The sequence below is a fragment of the Ranitomeya imitator genome, chromosome 2, assembly GCF_032444005.1.
Source record: "Ranitomeya imitator isolate aRanImi1 chromosome 2, aRanImi1.pri, whole genome shotgun sequence".
Classification (NCBI taxonomy): domain Eukaryota; kingdom Metazoa; phylum Chordata; class Amphibia; order Anura; family Dendrobatidae; genus Ranitomeya; species Ranitomeya imitator.
In genome coordinates, this window is record NC_091283.1 from 719,817,113 (window position 1) to 719,837,674 (window position 20,562).

At 43.3% G+C, this 20,562-nt stretch overlaps 1 long non-coding RNA gene across 1 annotated transcript; it reads left to right on the plus strand.

The window, feature by feature from the left end:
• The first annotated feature begins 8,296 nt into the window (after nt 1-8,296).
• LOC138667714 (uncharacterized) lies at nt 8,297-12,789 on the plus strand. Its single transcript, XR_011318901.1, has 3 exons — nt 8,297-8,445; nt 11,207-11,275; nt 12,525-12,789. It is a non-coding gene; the product is annotated as an uncharacterized lncRNA (long non-coding RNA).
• Nucleotides 12,790-20,562: the final 7,773 nt, after the last annotated feature.

The following is a 20,562-nucleotide window of genomic DNA, read 5'->3' on the forward strand; positions in this document are numbered from 1 at the left end:
GCCAAACTGAACGCGGACAAATGTAACTTTTGTGACTGGCAGAACGGAAGGTGTAATCTTCCAACTTTTATAGACAACAACTACGGGAATGCCTGTCACAAATGAGAATATGATGAAGAAGTAGAATAGGAAGAATAATAACAGTGGAATAAAAAGAATATGTAGAATAGGAAGAATAATAATAGTTGAAGAAAATGAATATGAAGAATGTAATAAAAAAAAAAATAGGTAGAAGATGAAGAAGAAGATGAATAAGGTGAAGAAGTTGATGTCAAGGATGCTGATGATGATGAAGATGAAAGTGTGGGAAAAGAAAAAAAAAAAAAAAAGAAAAAAAAGAAGGGGAAGGGCGTGGAATAGTGAAACATCAATATCTGACAAAATAAAAAAAATTTACATACTCAATATCTTTTTCAATCCGAACTTCTTTAAAAAAAAAAAAAAAACATGCTATTCTATTTGATTGGACTAATCCTCATTGCCTTTAATGTCTCCGCCACCTCCCCCATACATCCTACATTATTCTTAGTTGTTTTCCTTCAGGTAGAATGAACCTACAAGGAAAGAAAGGGTTTATTTTAATTCCGATATTTTGGTCCCATTGACTTGCATTGGGATCGGGTATCGGTATCGGCGATATCCGATATTTTTTGAATATCGGCCGATCCAAACCGATACCGATACTTTCCGATATCGGAAGGTATCGCTCAACACTATTAATAACCATACTGGACAAATGTTGTCTCCTGTCACTTTGAATTGGTGCTGCAGTACCTGTCCTGTCTGCGGTCATTGCGAAATCACTCCACAACCTGGTCAGAAAACCCCTCTGTCCAACGCCACTTCTGATTTGTGCACCTCTAACACCTCTGCCATGTTGCCCCCTGCAGCTCGTGTGAGAACCATTACCGCCGCTGTGTGCTGGGAATGCCTGAATCAAACGATCTACAAGAGTTGCTTGTTTGGTTGCTAATATTTGCTCAAGGTTCTCATGTGGCATGATATTTTGCAATTTCCCTTTATAGCGTGGATCCAGGAGGCAGGCCAACCAGTAATCGTCATCAGTCATCATTTTTATAATGCGGGGATCCCTTTTTAGGATACGCAAGGCATATTCCGCCATGTGGGCCAATGTTCCAGGTGTCAATTCACTGCTTACGCTGGGTTGAGGAGCACTTTCTGGCAAATCAGCATCACTTGTCTCCCTCAAAAACCCTGAACCTGGCCTTGCAACGCCACCAGTTTCTATTGTACCCTGAGAAGCTTCCTCATCCAAAAAATACTCATCCCCATCATCCTCCTCGTCCTCCTCTTCGCCCGTCACCTCGTCCAGTAGATTTCCCTGACCAGACAATGGCTGACTGTCATCAAGGCTTCCCTCTTCCTCGGCTGCAGATGCCTGCTCCTTTATGTGCGTCAAACTTTGCATCAGCAGACGCATTAGGGGGATGCTCATGCTTCTGATGGCATCGTCTGCAGTAACCAGGCATGTGCATTCCTCAAAACACTGAAGGACTTGACACAGGTCTTGTAGCTTCGACCACTGCACACCTGACAACTCCATGTCTGCCATCCAACTGCCTGCTCGTGTATGTGTATCTTCCCACAAATCCATAACAGCACGCCTCAGTTCGCACAGCCTCTGAAGCATGTGCAGTGAGGAGTTCCACCTTGTTGCAACGTCGATTATCAGGCAGTGCTGGGGAAGCTTCAAAGATCGCTGATGGTTCTGCATACGGCTGGAGTGTATGGGTGAACGGCGGATGTGCGAGCAAAGTCTGCGCACCTTCAAGAGCAGGTCGGGTAACCCCGGATAACTTTTCAGGAAGCACTGCACCACCAGGTTCAAGGTGTGAGCCAGGCAAGGAATGTGTTTCAGTTGTGAAAGGGCTATGGAAGCCATAAAATTCCTTCCGTTATCACTGACTACCTTGCCTGCCTCAAGATGTACACTGCCCAGCCATGACTGAGTTTCTTGCTGCAAGAACTCGGACAGAACTTCCGCGGTGTGTCTGTTGTCGCCCAAACACTTCATTTCCAATACAGCCTGCTGACGCTTGCCACTAGCTGTTCCATAATGGACACCTCGTGTGCAACAGTGGCAGCTTCGGATGGAGTGGTCGTGCGACTGCGGTCTGTGGACAAGCTCTCGCGTTTCTGCTGGAGGACGAGGAGGAGGGGGCGTGAACGCCTACAGCCAACTGTTTTTCAGACCGTGGGCGAGGCAGAACTGTCCCAATATGGCTGTCCCCTGTGGACCCTGCATCAACCACATTAACCCAGTGTGCCGTGATGGACACGTAACGTCCCTGGCCATGCCTACTGGTCCATGCATCTGTTGTGAGGTGCACATTTCTACTGACACATTGCCTGAGTGCATGGACAATGCGGTCTTTTACATGCTGGTGGAGGGCAGAGATGGCTTTTCTCGCAAAGAAGTGTCGATTGGGTAGGTTGTGGCGTGGTACTGCGTAGTCCATCAGGGCTTTGAAAGCTTTGCTTTCAACTAACCGGTAGGGCAACATCTCTAACGAGATTAGTCTAGCAATGTGGGCGTTCAAACCCTGTGTACGCGGATGAGAGGATGAGTACTTCCTTTTCCTATTGAGAGTCTCTTGTAGGGTGAGCTGGACTGGAGAGCTGCATATGGTGGAACTAGCGGGGGTGATGGTGGACATGGCAGACTGAGAGAGGGTTGGTGATGGTATTCTTGCAGTTGGCCTACATACAGTGTTTCCCACCACGAACCTGGTGATTCCCTGACTGCTTTGGCCTTGCGTAAACGGTGAACTTACATTGAGGGAAGGAATGTAGCGTTGCTGACTAGCTTCATTGTGAGAGGGGGCAACAATGTTACGGGACGTTTGGTAGTTAGTCCAGGCTTGCAAGTGCATGGTGGTTAAATGTCTATGCATGCAACTTATATTTAGATTTTTCACATTCTGACCTCTGCTGAAGGTCCTTGAGCATTTCTTACAGATGACTTTGCACTGATCATTTGGATCTTGGTTAAAAAATTGCCAGGCTGCACTCTTCCTGCTATCGGATACCTTTTCAGGCATTGCACACTGAGCTACTTTAACCGGATGGCCACGCTGTCCTACAACTGCTTTTGGTTTTGACACACGTTTTTGGCCAGATACAGGTCTGCCAGATGAAAGCTGTTGCGATGTTGATGCCTGCTGCGGCTCCTCCTCCTCCGCTTCAGAGCTACTGCTGGCGGCACCCTATTCCCCCAATGGCTGCCAATCGGGGTCAACAACTGGGTCATCTATCACCTCCTCTTCTATGTCCTGTGCACCTTCCTCTGTGTCACCGTGTAAGCCGGTGCTATAGCATTCGGGACGGGGCACCATAGTCTCATCAAGGTCAGATTCTGGCTCTGTACACTGCGAAAGCAATGTTGTGATCTGGGTCAATGGAACAGCATAATAATCTAGCTGTGGCTGTGCATCTTTGCACTCCATGTCCGATTCATCTTGTAATGGGCATGGCCTGTTAACAATTTCCCTTTCTAACCCAGGCACGGTATGTGTAAAGAGCTCCATGGAGTAACCTGTTGTGTCACCTGAGGCATCCTTCTCTGTTGTTCTGGGTGAAGGACACAAAGAAGCGACTTGTTCCTGACCAGGAGCATCCACTGACTACGCACTGATTTTAAATTTTGCACTTTCCGAAGAGGAGGCGAAAGAGCTAGAGGCAGAGTCAGCAAGGAAAGCCAAAACTTGTTCCTGTTGCTCCGGCTTTAAAAGCGGTTTTCCTACTCCCAGAAAAGGGAGCGTTTGAGGCCTTGTGTAGCCAGACGATGGCGCTGGCTCAACAACTTGAGACTTAGGTGCTATATTGCTTTTCCCTCGACCACCTGATGCTCCACCACCACTACCATCATTACCAGCTGGCAATGACCGCCCACGGCCACGACCTCTTCCACCAGACTTCCTCATTCTTGGAAAAATGTAACCAAACGTTATATGATATGGTACTGTAAAACCAGTTAGAAGATGTACGTAAACTTGTTGTGAGCTTAAATCTCCCTTTATAGGTGTGTGAGACTGCTGGGAAAATCAGGCCCACTGTATTACACTACACAGTTTGAGTGGCAGAAAGTGGATGACAGATGCCACAAACAGGACTGACGCAGATGCACTCAGTGGCAATACAAATCTCCCTTTTTTATGTGTAGGAGAATGCAGGGAAAAATCAGGCCCACTGTATTACACTACACAGTTTGAGTGGCAGAAAGTGGATGACAGATGCCACAAACAGGACTGACGCAGATGCACTCAGTGGCAATACAAATCTCTCTTTTTTATGTGTGGGAGACAGCAGGAAAAAATCAGGCCCACTGTATTACACTACACAGTTTGAGTGGCAGAAAGTGGATGACATATGCCTCAAACAGGACTGACGCAGATGCACTCAGTGGCAATACAAAACTCCCTTTTTTATGTGTGGGAGACAGCAGGAAAAAATCAGGCCCACTGTATTACACTACAGTTTGAGTGGTAGAAAGTGGATGACAGATGCCACAAACAGGACTGACGCAGATGCACTCAGTGGCAATTCAAATCTCCCTTTTTTATGTGTGGGAGACAGCAGGAAAAAATCAGGCCCACTCTATTACACTACAGTTTGAGTGTCAGGAAGTGGATGACAGATGCCACAAACAGGACTGACGCAGATGCACTCAGTGGCAATATAAATCTCCCTTTTTTATGTGTGGGAGAATGCAGGAAAAAATCAGGCCCACTGTATTACACTACAGTTTGAGTGGCAGAAAGTGGATGACAGATGCCACAAACAGGACTGATGCAGATGCACTCAGTGGCAATATAAATCTCCCTTTTTTATGCGTGGGAGACAGCAGGAAAAAATCAGGCCCACTGTATTACACTACAGTTTGAGTGGCAGAAAATGGATGACAGATGCCACAAACAGGACTGACGCAGATGCACTCAGTGGCAATACAAATCTCCCTTTTTTATGTGTGGGAGACAGCAGGAAAAAATCAGGCCCACTGTATTACACTACAGTTTGAGTGGCAGAAAGTGGATGACAGATGCCACAAACAGGACTGACACAGATGCACTCACTGGCAATATAAATCTCCCTTTTTTATGTGTGGGAGAATGCAGGACAAAATCAGGCCCACTGTATTACACTACAGTTTGAGTGGCAGAAAGTGGATGGCAGATGCCACAAACAGGACTGACACAGATGCACTCAGTGGCAATATAAATCTCCCTTTTTTATGTGTGGGAGAATGCAGGAAAAAATCAGGCCCACTGTATAACACTACACAGTTTGAGTGGCAGAAAGGGGTTGGCAGATATATCAAAAAATATAAGAGCTGTAGTAGAATTTCAATCTCCCTACAATAATCAAAGGACAAGTATGGCAGCAATTAAAAGGACTGCTGCACACAAGAGTATGGACAAAGAAACAAGAGAACTGTGTAGAAAAGGAGCAACAGGATTTTTGCTTTGAAAAAAGCAGTTGGTTTGCACAGCGGCATACAAACAGCAATGCAGCTATCAGGGAGCCTTATAAGAGCTGATGAAGAAAAATCTAACCTCCACTGTCCCTGCAAAGAAAAGGTGGTGTTGGACAGTGGAAATCGCAACAGCACAAGCGGTTTGGGGGTTAATATTCCCTTCCTAACAATATCCCTGCTTCAGACGAAGCTACAGCAACCTCTCCCTATGCTCAGATCGGCAGAAGTAAGATGGCGGTCGGCATGCACGCCCCTTTATAGCCCCTGTGACGCTGCAGAAAGCAAGCCAATCACTGTAATGCCCTTCTCTAGGATGGTTGGGACTGAGACCTATGTCATCACACTGCCCACACTCTGCGTCCACCTTCATTGGCTGAGAAATGGCGCTGAACGTGTCATATGAAACGCGACTTTGGCGCGAAGATCGCCGACTGCGTGGCCGATCCCACACTGGGATCAGCTCGGGTTTAACGAAACCCGACTTTGCCGAAAGTCGGCGATTTATGAAATTGACCGATCCGTTTCGCTCAACCCTACTGCTATCTGATAGTAATACTCTATGATATGGATGTGTTCCATCCTGCCACTTCTAGACTGCCTACAACTAGTCTGACATATTTACATACCTTCCATTTTGGACGTGGCACCCAAAGGTGTCACAATCCACCCTTTTTACTTTATTTTTCATATTTTTGCATTATCTTTAATACTATTTTAATGTATTTTCCTACATAAAGATTTGTATGATTTACATCTTATATCACTCTGTGGTCCATATCTTTTTGTTTGGTTTTCTATATGTTACTTATGTATGAGCTTTGATTTGGCCTTCTGTTTTGGTAAAATACTTAATAAGTAACATTCCCACATGTCTACTTTACATCTGCACAATTTTGGAACCAACATTTTTTGTTTGTTAGAGAGTTATAAGGGTTAAAAGTTGACCAGCAATTTCTCATTTTTACACCATTGTTTTATTTTAGGGACTACATCACATTTGAAGTCACTTTGAGGGGTCTATATGATAGAAAATACCCAAGTGTGACAACATTCTAAAAACTGCACCCATCAAGGTGCTCAAAACCACATTCAAGAAGTTTATTAAACCTTCAGTTATTTCACAGGAATTTTTGGAATGTTTAAAAAAAATGAACATTTAACTTTTTTCACAAAAAATTTACTTTAGCTCCAATTTGTTTTATTTTGATAAGGGTAACAGGAGAAATAGGACCCCAAAAGTTGTTGTACAATTTGTTCTGAGTATGCTGATTCCCCATACAGTACAGACCAAAAGTCTGGACACACCTTGATTACATGTGAGGATTCCCTAGCAACCAGGCAACCCCCAAATGTACTTATGCTGGCTAACTAATGTAAATCATTCAGCTGCGGCGATGAAAACTAAATCTCTGAGCATTAAAAAATACTCGCAGGTCACCCGAGCGTGCTCGGGAAATCTCGAGTAGCGAGTATATTCGCTCATCACTGATGATGATGATGTTCGTCCTTCGTTTTCGAAGATGACCATGACTTCAGGGTTAGAAGAGAATTAATAGTTATGGGTCCGGAGGTGGCTGATGAGTCCAATCCGGGCCCTGAAGGTTCGCCCACATACTAGACATACGAAAGCAGATGTGGTCAGTACACCAGATTCTGCTTGTGCCTTGCGTACAGCACGCTTTCTTTTTGCGTCACAGATTTTCCTATCTTCAGCTGCACGTGCTCCTGAGGTGATCCTGCCCCGCCAACCTGGACGATCCAGGGCAAGCTCTTCCCATTCATAGGTGTTGACTTCCAGATTTTTGAGAGACACCTTAAGGCAGTCTTTATAGCGCTTCTTCTGCCCCTCAACTGCTCGCTTTCCTTGGCACAGTTCTCCGTACAGCAGTTGTTTCGGTAGTCGGCTGTCCGGCATTCGGACCACGTGTCCAGCCCACCTGGCTTGGACTTTCAGCAGGAGAGTGTAAACGCTGCAGAGCCCAGTTTGTTCCAGAATTGCCGTGTCTGGGACATACGCTCATCACTAGTTTTTAGGCGATAAAGAGAAGTTCTTAGACCAGTAGAGGACAAAACTCATCACATTATATTCGCTTGCATGGTTCAATATCAATAACATGATTGTTACATCCTTGAACTTTTTTCTGTACATTAATAAATTATTTGAGTCACCTAATGACATGAGATGAGGATTTTAGACAGCTGACTGATATATAATATTATATCAATAAAATTTCAGATAAAATCTTGTGTTGTAACGCTAGCTTGCTAGACTTTTTTGGTCTAGACCTGTGGTACAAAGATACAATCATCCTTGTTTGTTGATTATTGTATTTTTTTCACATTTTTTCCTTATTGTGCTGGACACATATTTGAAGTATCCTATGTCTGAACACATAGTAAGGATCTGTGAGCATGATTGATCGTACCAGCTTTCTGAGCCCAAAGTTAAAAGGTCAAACAGACCTGAAAATGTGACTTTTGCCTAGTAGGAAGATCACTGAAACTAAGAGAGCTAGATAAAAGACTCATGGAGCGATGATAGATGATGATAGAACAGTGCAATAAAAAGAAATGATGGTGAATGCGATGTCAAGTATTCTACGGCAATAAATATGCTAAGGTGTTGGGTGGCTTACACTTCATAATTAATGTTTATTCTCCTTTAGAATATTAAATAATTATACATGCAATCATCCTATTAAATGCCTTATCACCAGCTGATGAGAAAACATGCCCCAATTCTCACTATGTCCAGATATACAGTATAAGGATCAGTTTCAATGCCATCATCAAAATATTGCTTTTGAGTCTCTGAGAAGTTCAGAACTAAGAAAAGAGATCAGTCATGTCTGGAATCAAAGGAGGAGCAAACTGCCAGAAGAGCTCGTGCCAGAATCCGTGCAAGGATCCCTGCCAAAAAGTGCCTATCTGTGTAAATCCTTGCCAAGACCGTAAGTTACTCTTTTTTGGTTTTGCCTTTTTGCATTGTTTGTAAACTTTACACATTAATTAGTATTATAGAACTTTGCTCCAGAATTTTACATTAGTATTTTTTTAACAAAGATATAAAAAATGTAAAGAATTAATGCATTTAAAAACTGTAAAAAAAATAGCCTTGCTGAAAACATGTCACATTTTGTTAGGCGTCGAGTTCCTGCTGCTGCACAGGGGCAATCTCGAGCCATGTCCACTGCGGTCTCCCATTCTTCTTTAGAAGCAGTGGAGCCTGCTCAGCGGAGACTACGGTCCCAGCGCCTGGCCAGGACAGATACTGCACGTTTGGTTACTGCTGCCCTTCCAGGTTCAGCCATTATATCTAGTGCTGTTCAGCGGCGAGCAGGCGCTCCTGGGACTAAGTCCTGCTTTTCCCCTCCTGAGCATGCCCAGTGGAAGGCCTCTCATTGGAGGTCGGGGTTCACACGCTCAGGTCTTGTAGCAGCTCCTATTGGTCCACTAGGAAGGTCCTGAATTGCTACAGCTATAAAAGGTTCACATGGCCGCACTGCCATGCTCTAGTATCATTTGTGTTTGGCAGTTGCCAGTGGTTTCTCTGCCACACTGTATATAAGTGGTGTGAGCCTGTTTAGCCTTGGGGCTCTACACTCAGGCAGGCAGCTATCGTCAGTGGGGGCAATTAGCCTTGGCTTAGCATCTGGTTCCTTCATGTGGGCGATTAGCACAGAAGAGTTCCAGAGCAAGCACAACTTTTAGTTAGGGTTTTAGTCCCTGTGTACAGCACAACTCTGTGAGGCAACAGAGCTCGCTTTCGTTTCACACGGGGTAAAGTTTAACCCACGTGTGAGTTCAGTGTCCATTCTCCATTTATTGCAGCAGGTTTCTCTGCACGGTGGACCCCGGGCTGTGAACGCACCTCGTATCTATCACCCTATTACTTGGTGCGTTCCGCTAGTCTTAACACAATTAAGGTAAGGTTTAGCTCACATTTCATATGCTCTTAGGTTCAGCCTGTAGGTATATACGGGCCCCATATATAATTTGCAGCTGTATGTCATTCAGCCGTATACTTCCTTTTTTGAATTGAAGTTGCTTTCTATTGAGATGAATAGTTGAATATGCTTTTTTGATACAGTAAAGGGATTAAAGTCTTAGAAGTAGGGTATGTTCAATGTATTCAATTTTAAATAGTGTTTTAGGCTACGTTCACATTAGCGTTGCGCCGCCCTGCGTCGGCGACGCAACGCGCGACGCATGTTAAAACGCGCGCAAACGCGCGCAAAAACGCGCGCGTTTTGCGACGCGTGCGTCGTTTTTTACAAAAATCGGACGCACAGAAAATGCAACTTGTTGCATTTTCTTGCGTCCGACGCTAGCGTCGGAAACGACGCACGTGGCGAAAAACGCCACCCAAAAAACGCACGCGTCCCCTATGTTAAACATAGGGGCGCGTCGCCGCTGCGTCGCCGCTGCGTCGCCGACGCAACAGCGGCGCAACGCTAATGTGAACGTAGCCTTACATAGAAGTAAATCTCTGACATGTAGAAAAAATAATTGATCTAGATATTCATTATGACAGCCATATTTGTTGCTATGAAATTGGATTTAACCTTCAAGGGTAAACTGTTCAGGAGGTAATGTCCTATAGTGTACAATCCCTCCTAAACATCTAAACTGTCCATCATTGTGCCTCCCATTGTTATGTCATATAATCACTGCAGACAATAAGAGGTCACTGATTGGCCTGCAGCTTTTACTATTACATAGTTAGTATATTTGAAAACAGACACGTCTATCAAGTTCAACCAAGCTGACATTAGTATATGGCTTTTTTAATTTTTGATGGACAGTTTAGCTGTTATGAATCTGTTATCCACTTGTAGGCAATCTTTTCAAATTGATGATATTTGATATATTCTTCATAATGCTTTTCCACTGATTGTAGCATATACAATAGTTCTTGATGCTACTTTTTGTTATACAATGAATATTGTTACTGTGTACACAATTCTGTGGTTTTTAAAACTCTTTATATACTATATACACAAGATATCAAAATGGTGATACAGACTTTCAGATTTTTGGACTAACCGCTTTAAAAAATTTTTTCCAGATTAAGCAGAATTGAAATTACTACTAGAAGATTAATTTTAGACCAGCCATTGTAATAATAGAGGATTATAACAAATATCTATTTTTTTAGTCTTATCTCAGGGAGCAAAGAATTGTAAATAATCCATTAAAACAGTCTCTTATTGAATTCTGTATGATTGGAGTTTGATACAGAAACATTTGGAAGGCATCCAGGAAGACAAGGCCTATCATAATTATAATGAGGCCATAGCCCAAAGACTTTTTTTTTTGTCATATTAAAAATTCTGGCTGTCTAGGGTAATGAAGGCATTGTTAATAAAATCTCTCCTATTGCAAGGCAGTGAACAAGTCAGTGTACATGTCCTGGTTGTATGAGGCAGTAAAAGGGTAACAGTTAAATTGTGGTTCATAGGGATCTTGTCTGCAAGTGGGAAAAGAGTCCAGCAGAAAGTTTTGGTATGTAGGAATTGACTAGTAGGCCCTTCCTTCACAACTGTCCTGCATAGGTGGTCGAACAGTATCCTATAGACTTCAACAGGTTGTGCCACAGCTCCATAGAACTCACACTTTGTACATAACTACGATACGACCATAATCATACATAACTCTGCATACATTGTTTCAAAATGCAGTGAACACTGAATGAATGTTTCTCTTTTCTAGCTTGCCAATCTGGGTCCCAGTACTCCGGCTACAGCAATCAACAAGGTCATGGACAATTCCCCCAACAAGGTAAAGATAAGGATAATTTTAGTAGATTTTTCACTGTCATCAGTGCTAATTAATTTCTCTATGCACAGATCAAAATCACTGTATTTAAAAGCTGCTTTATAAGGTGTGATTCATAGGACTGCATCTGGCATAAAATATGATGAAAAACTGTGCAGGGTTCCCAAACTTCCAGAAATTCTTGGACAGTCGGTAAAATTAGGACACTTTTTCCCTTGTCTGTAAAAAACTTGAATAGGTTATTATGACTGTAATTATCATTTTTTACAGTTCAAAGAGAATGCAGCTAATTTGTAGGTTGTAAACATGGATCACTGATATTCATAATGATTTATTATGGTTATTGAATGTCACTGTAAAAAATGTTGAGTGTCTGTGAATTTTTGATAAGCTGTCCAGAAAAGAAAATCAAACTAGTGACCTTGATAATGTAGAGTATACAGTCTAACAGAGCAATTCTTTATAAAATGTGATGATTCACAAAGACAATGTACAGGGCCACATAGAATGCTCAGTAGGGATCTACACTGTGTGTCTCATTACAAGGTATCCATATCTCATAAATAGGAGAACTGCATCATTTTAGAAAATTCCCTTATTTTCCTGGAACATGCTCTTCTCCAGAACTTGACACGGGAACCTTTATTTTGACTGTTATGTATTCTGGTAGTTTTAGAATTTCTCAATGGGTGAGTGCATGAAAAAATAAAATATTTATCTTGCTTTTTGCCTTTGCGCTGTGCTCAAATTGCTTTACACATATACAATTCTGAAAAATAGCAAACACATATATAGCAAAGTTAATTCCAAAGCAATAAATATTATGAAAGTCTTATCTTTACACTGCAGGTAATTTATTCTGTTAACTTGTTCCATGTATTGCTCTTTTGTATTGAATTTTCTATTGTAACTAAACCTTTATCTTTTTTTATATTTGAGTGACTTTTTTTTTGCAAACAAGTGAGTGGGGGTCTACATCCTAAGACCCGCAGCAATCCCAGTCGAGAATGTAGCTCAGGTGACAGAAGCAAACAGCTCCTTCCTGATCCCGCACACATAGCAACGGATGGATACAATACAACAGCTGGAGCTGTGCACCACACAAGCAGTTTTTTTCAGAGATAGGTGGCGGTCTCACTAAACTGCTTTTAATTAAAAGGGCACTCAAATGGCACTCAGATATAAAAAAAAGTATACAGTTTATCTTCTTTGAAATAAATGACTAACTGATATATGTTCACTTCTCCATCAGATCCCTGCAACCCCTGCTGTCCACCTCCCTGCTGTCCACCTCCCTGCTGTCCTGATCCCTGCTGTCCTGATCCCTGCTGTCCTGATCCCTGCCAAGGTCAAGGGAATTTCTATTGCAATAAATGAACATGTGACACCCGACTTTGTTCCTTGCATTGTTCCCCATCTTTCCGCAAATGTATTATAAATTGTCCTAATCAATTGAGAATCCTGACCTTCACTGTTGCTCGCTGTTTACTCATCTGTTCTGTTATCCAATAAAATTCTGCTATTAACACATGGATTATAGTTTATGTATTCAAGTTCTTATGCATTAGAAATCTTTTATTATTGTGGATAAAAAATAACAACCCACGGACAGATGAAGGATCCTTTCTAAGAAAAATAGACAGACATGTTTTCTAATCCAGAACCACAACTTTAACAAAAAAAGGTTAAATATCAAATGCCTCTCATATGCAATGCAAAGCCTTTTTAGTGAAAATATACTTAAAGTAGACAACAGTAACATAAAGCTGCGCTTAACCACCAATAATAATAATCTTTATACAGAGCACTGTATAATTCAGTAGATGCACCTACAGAACTCTATAAGTAACAGAATACAATTCAAACAATTAGAGGGAAAGGGGTGACACAAAAAGATAAAAAAATATAAAGAGATCAGTGTCCAATCTCAGGTGATGAATTTCAAAGAAATGATTTGTATTCCTTCATCAAAATACAAAATTCCCATCTGTACTAGGTCGTTATCAAGTATACAAAACAATCGCAAAGGGCTGGCTTTTATAGTGTGGAGACAAAGTCTGCACCAATCACCACAAAGGCCAAACCCACTCATATTAAATACATTATTTATACAAACATTCATAAAGAGTATACATACCCAATTGTGAATAGCACAAATAACACCTTATACATTAAAAAGATGTAAATATGGGTTGCCAGAAATCACATAGGTGCTGTGTCCTGGGACAGCTGCGATCTCTTGACCTGGATGGGTTGCTTCCTTTGGCGTCATGGGGGGCAGTCTCGACGCCATGGTTACCACTGTGGTCTGGATGGTTCTCCTGGATGCTGCTCATTACTGCACAGCAGCCTCGCGTATCATAGAGCATGCGGTCATGTGGCGATAGTCAGGTAACCTCTCCTGTGTGACGCTCGCTGGTGGTGGAAGCGCTGGTCTGATACCCAGGTATGAAAGGGAGGTGATGACTAGTAAGCTGGTCGATACTGATGACAGAGTTTGGCCTTATCACTGGCAATGATAGTTTATATTACTGCCACACCAGCCTAATTACAATTTTGGTGCACTTCTCTTTGGTGGCTCATTATTGGACCCCTGGAAGGTGTTATCTGCATATCCATGATCGACCTACAGGTGGTTGGATTCTAGTATCCATGAGTATAGGGATGCCATGATTTGACTGGCTGAACACCTGTTCAAAACCTATGTAAACAAAGAATATACAGTTCTATGAAAAAGTTTGGGCACCCCTATTAATCTTAAGCTAAATGCTTTATAAAAATTGTTTTTTTTTGCAACAGCTATTTCAGTTTCATATATCTAATAACTGTCTAATTACACAGTAATGTTTCTGCCTTGAAATGAGGTTTATTGTACTAACAGAAAATGTGCAATCTGCATTCAAACGAAATTTGACAGGTGCATAAGTATGGGCACCCCACCAGAAAAGTGACATTAATATTTAGTAGATCATCCTTTTGCAAAAATAACAGCCTCTAGTCACTTCCTGTAGCTTTTAATGAGTTCCTGGATCCTGGATGAAGGTATTTTTGACCATTCCGCTTTACAAAACAATTCCAGTTCAGTTAAATTTGATGGTCGCAGAGCATGGACAGCCCTCTTCAAATGATCCCACAGATGTTCAATGATATTCAGGTCTGGGGACTAGGATGGCCATTCCAGAACAGTGTAATTGTTCCTCTGCATGAATGCCTGAGTAGATTTGGAGCAGTGTTTTGGATCATTGTCTTGCTGAAAGATCCATCCTCTGCGTAACTTCAACTTTGTCACTGATTCATGAACATTATTGTCAAGAATCTGCTGATACTGAGAGGAATCCATGCATCCCTCAACTTTAACAAGATTCCCGGTGCCGGCATTGGCCACACAGCCCCAAAGCATGATGGAACCTCCACCAAATTTTTCTGTGGGTGGCAAGTGTTTTTCATGGAATGCTGTGTTTTTTGGCCGCCATACATACGCCTTTGTGTATGACCAATCTTGGTTTCATCAGTCCAAAGGACTTTTGCATACCTCAGCTGAATGTGTTTGCGGCGTGCTTGCAGAAACGGCTTCTTTCGCATCACTCTCCCATACAGCTTCTCCTTGTGCAAAGTGCGTTGTATAGTTGACCGATGCACAGTGACACCATGTGCAGCAAGTTGATGCTGCAGCTCTCTGGAGGTGGTCTGAGGATTGTCCTTGACTAATCTCACCATTCTTCTTCTCTGCCTTTCTGATGTTTTCTTGGCCTGCCACTTCAGGCCTTAACAAGAACTGTACCTGTGTTCTTCCATTTCCTTACTATGTTCCTCACAGTGGAAATTGACAGGTTAAATCTCTCAGATAGCTTTTTGCATCCTTCCCCTGAGCAACTATGTTGAACAATCTTTGTTTTCAGATCATTAGACAGTTGTTTTGAGGAGCCCATGATGCCACTCTTCAGAGGAGATTCAAACAGGAGAACAACTTGCAAGTGGCCACTGTAAGTAGCTTTTCTCACGATTGCATACACCTGGCTATGACTAACCTGGCTAACCAGGTTAGAAAACCAAAAAAGTGCTTTAATAAGTCAGTAAAAAGTAGGTGGGAGTATTTACAACAAGAAAGCAAAAATCCTGCTGCTCCTTTCTGCACAGTTATCTTGTTTATTTTTCCACACTTTTGTGTGCGGAAGTCCTTTTTATTGCTGCCATACTTGTCCTGAGATCATTGTAGGGAGATTGAAATTGTACTACAGTCCTTGCATTTTTTCATATATCTTCCAGCCACTTTCTGCCACTTACATTGTGTTGTTTATGCACAGGGCCTGAGGTTTGGTTTAGTCTCCCCCCAAAAAAGTGAGATTCAAATTATTACAAAGGGGATATACTTCTGTCCTGTTAGTTTGTCGTATATAAGCCAGCCACTTTCTGCCACTTAGATTGCGTTGTTATATACACTGGGCCTAAGTTGTGGTTCAGTCTCCCCCAAAAAAGGGGAGATTCAAATTCTCACGAAGTGGATATTCTTCTGTCCTGTTTGTTTGTCATATATCAGCTAGCCACTTTCTGCCACTTAGATAGCATTGTTATATACACTGGGCCTAAGTAGTGGTTCAGTCTCCCCCTAAAAAAAAGAGAGATTCAAATTCTCACAAAGTGGATATATTTCTGTCCTGTTAGTTTGTCGCATATCAGCCAGCCACTTTCTGCCACTTAGATTGCGTTGTTATATACACTGGGCCTAAGTTGTGGTTCAGTCTCCCAAAAAAAAGAGGGAGATTCAAATTCTCACGAAGTGGATATACTTCTGTCCTTTTAGTTTGTCGTATATCAGCCAGCCGCTTTCTGCCACTTAGATTGCATTGTTATATACACTGGGCCTAAGTTGTCGTTCAGTCTCCCAAAAAAAAGGGAGATTCAAATTCTCCCAAAGTGGATATACTTCTGTCCTGTTAGTTTGTCATATATCAGCCAGCCAGTTTCTGCCACTTAGATAGCGTTGTTATATACACTGGGCCTAAGTAGTGGTTCAGTCTCCCCCTAAAAAAAAGAGAGATTCAAATTCTCACAAAGTGGATATATTTCTGTCCTGTTAGTTTGTTGTGTATCAGCCAGCCACTTTCTGCCTCTTAGATAGCGTTGTTATATACACAGGGCCTAAGTAGTGGTTCAGTCTCCCCCCAAAAAAGGTAGATTCAAATTCTCACAAAATGGATATACTTCTGTCCTGTTAGTTTGTCGTATATCAGCCAGCCACTTTCTGCCACTTAGATTGCATTGTTATGTACACTGGGCCTAAGTTGTGGTTCAGTCTCCCCAAAAAAAGAGGGAGATTCAAATTCTCACAAAGTGGATATACTTCTGTCCTGCTAGTTTGCCGTATATCAGCCAGCCACTTTCTGCCACTTAGACTGAATTGTTATATACACTGGGCCTAAGTAGTGGTTCAGTCTCCCCCCAAAAAAGGGAGATTCACATTCTCACAAAGTGGATATACTTCTGTCCCGTTAGTTTGTCGTATATCAGCCAGCCACTTTCTGCCACTTAGACTGAATTGTTATATACACTGGGCCTAAGTAGTGGTACAGTCTCCCCCCAAAAAAGGGAGATTCACATTATCACAAAGTGGATATACTTCTGTCCTTTCAGTTTGTCGTATATCAGCCAGCCACTTTCAGCCACTTACTTTGTGTTGTTTTTTGCACAGGGCCTGATTTTTTTTCAGTCTCCCTCCAAAAAAAGGGAGATTTAAAATCTCAACACGCTTATATACACCTTCTACCTTGTTTTACAGTACCATATATTGGTTGTTATTTTGGTTAGGTTTTCCAAAAAATGAGGAAGTCAGGTGGAAGAGGCCGTGGGCGGTGGTTGCGAGCTGGTACTGATGGTCGTGGTGGTGCATCTGGTGGTAGTGGCAAAAGCACAATAGCACTTAAGGCTGGAGGTGTTGAGCCAGTGTCATCGTCTGGCTACATAACGCCTCGAAGGCTCCCTTATCTGAGAGTAGGAAAATGGCTTTCAAAACCGAAGCAGCAGGAAAAAGTTTTGGCTTACCTTGCTGACTCAGCCTCTAGCTCTTTCGCTTCCTCTTCAGAAAGTTCCGAATATAAAAGCAGCGAGTCGTCAGTGGATGCTCCTGGTCAGGAACAAGACGTTTCCTTGTGTCCTTCACCCAAACCAAAAGTGAAGGATGCGACAGGCGACACTACAGGTTACTCCATGGAGCTCTTTACACATACCGTGCCTGGGTTGGAGCGGAAAATTGTTAACTGCCCATTACAAGATGAATCGGACATGGAGTGCACTGATGCACAGCCACAGCTAGATTATAATGCTGTTCCATTGACTCAGATCACTACATTGCCCATGCAGTGTACTGAGCCAGAATCTGACCCTGATGAGACTATGGTGCCCCATCCCGAACGCTATAGCACCTTACACGGTAACACAGAGGAAGGTGCACATGACATTGAACAGGAGGTGATAGATGACCCAGTTGTTGACACAGATTGGCAGCCATTGGAGGAAGAGGGTGCCGCTGCCAGTAGCTCAGAAGCAGAGGAGGATGATCCGCAGCAGCCACCTACATCGCAACAGCTGTCATCTGGCAGGCCTGTATCAGGCCAAAAACGTTTGTCAAAAGCAAAAACAGTTTTAGGACAGCATGGCCATCTGGTGAAAGTAGCACAGTGCGCAATGCTTGAAAAGGTATTCCATAGTAGGAAAAGTGGATTGTGGCAATTTTTTAACCAAGATCCGAATGATCAGTCAAAAGTTATCTGTAAGAGATGCTCAAAGACCTTTAGCAGAGGGAAGAATCTTCAAAATTTAAATACAACGTGCATGCTTAGACATTTAACCAGCATGCACTTGCAAGCCTGGACTAACTACCAAACATCCCGTACCGTTGGTGCACCTGCTCAGAATGAAAGTAGTCAGCAATAGGGTTGAGCGACCTTGACCTTTTTAGAGTCGAGCCGTGTTTCGCGAAACCCGACTATCTTAGAAGTCAAGTCGAGTGGAATCGGCCGATTATCGCGAAAAGTCGGGTATCGCCCGAAACACGAAACCCAATGCAAGTCAATGGGGGAGCATAGTCGGCAGTGAGTGGAGGCCAGGAAAACACCTACACTGCCCATTTTAATGGCAAAAACATCCATTCTTGTTAAAGAAGCTTGTCAATCGTAATTTACCTTATAATAATTGGAAGGCATTTGAAATTGGGGGTCATTTGGCTAAAGTTGTGGGGGGTAGGGCTGGTTCAAGTAATTAGTGGGCCCAGTAAATCTGGACCACGTCACGGCAGTGGAGCAGGGAGAGGTAAGTATTTCAACTTTGCAAGTGCTGTGATCCTGAGCAAGCAGGGGGGGCCCACTCGTTGGCATTGGCACTGGCACAGGGCCCCTCAAAGTACAGCGGTGTGTTCGCACGGCGGGGGCGCCTCCCACCGGCAGCAACACTTTTGCGTACTATGAGAGGCCCTGTGCCAGTGACGTCGCCAACTAGTATTCCTCCCCCCACCTGATGAAGGAACCTGCACTTTCATCTGCACCTTCCTCTTTGTCCCCGTGTAAGGTGGTATGGTATGCGGGAAGAGGAACCTGACTTTCAGCAGGGTCACAATCTTGCTGTGTAGCGTGCACGGGGAATTTTGCGTTATGGGTCAATGTACCAGCAGACTCATCTATCACTGGCTGGGCAATGGGCAGGATGAGGAGGAAACACAGATATAGGCCCAAAGAATAAAGTGGGCTAAATGCAGTTCAAAATTGGTAACACAGGACTAACCAGGGGGCATTGCAGTGGAGGACAACTGGAATGAGAGGCTGACACAGAGAGTAGGCCCAAATCAGTAAGTAGTCGACATGCAGTTCAAAATTGGCAACCGTAGTAAACAGGCGGCCCAGCTTTGTTCAGTTGAGGAGAACAGCAAGGAGTGGCAGACACCGATAGTAGGCCCCAACCCAACTAGTAGGCCAAATGCAGTCTAACATTAACAACTACTTAACAAGAGCCTGAAAATGGAATTTCAGGACAGGAAACCAGGAGAACAGCAAGGAGTGGCAGACACCGATAGTAGGCCCCAAACCAACTAGTACGCCAAATGCAGTTGTTCCATTTAACTACAATTTAATGAGAGCCTGAAGATAGAAGTTCAGGAAAGGCAACCTGGAGAACACCTTGGAGTGGAACACACCATCTCTCTACACTCCATACCCAATTTGTAGGCCTAATGCAGTGTAGTTTTCAACAACTACTAAACGAGAGTCGGAAGATCGAAGCAATGTGGACGAAACCTGGGGAACACCTTGGAGTGTAACACACCGTCTCTCTACACCCCATACCCAATTTGTAGGCCTAATGCAGTGTAGTTTTCTACAACCACTAAACGAGAGTCGGAAGACCGAAGCAATGTGGACGAAACCTGGGGAACACCTTGGAGTGGAACACACCATCTCTCTACACCCCATACCCAATTTGTAGGCCTAATGGAGTGTAGTTTTCTACAACTACTAAACGAGAGCATGAAGATCGAAGCAATGGAGAGGAAACCTGGGGAACACCTTGGAGTGGAACACACCATCTCTCTACACCCCATACCCAATTTGTAGGCCTAATGCAGCGTAGTTTCCAACAACTACTAAACGAGAGCATGAAGATCGAACCAATGGCGATGAAACCTGGGGAACACCTTGGAGTGGAACACACCATCTCTCTACACCCCATACCCAATTTGTAGGCCTAATGCAGCGTAGTTTCCAACAACTACTAAACGAGAGCATGAAGATTGAAGCTCAGGAAAGGCAACCTGGAGAACACCTTGGAGTGGAACACACCATCTCTCTACACCCCATACCCAATTTGTAGGCCTAATGCAGCGTAGTTTCCAACAACTACTAAACGAGAGCATGAAGATTGAAGCTCAGGAAAGGCAACCTGGAGAACACCGTGGAGTGGAACACACCATCTCTCTACACCCCATACACAATTTGTAGGCCTAATGCAGCGTAGTTTCCAACAACTACTAAACGAGAGCATGAAGATTGAAGCAATGGAGAGGAAACCTGGGGAACACCTTGGGGAGGCAGACACCGTTAGTAGGCCCTACCAAAGTTGTACACCCAATGCAGTTTTAAAATTCCTAGAGGCTGAAAACAAGACTATTGACGCTCAGCTTTTTTCAAAGGAACACAGCTGAATTGAGTGGCGCAGACAGACACAGGTAGTAGGACTCAAACCAAAAATGTGGCTCACTGCAGCAGAAAAAAGTTACAGGGGTACACAAGCTGCAGTGCTCTGGGCAG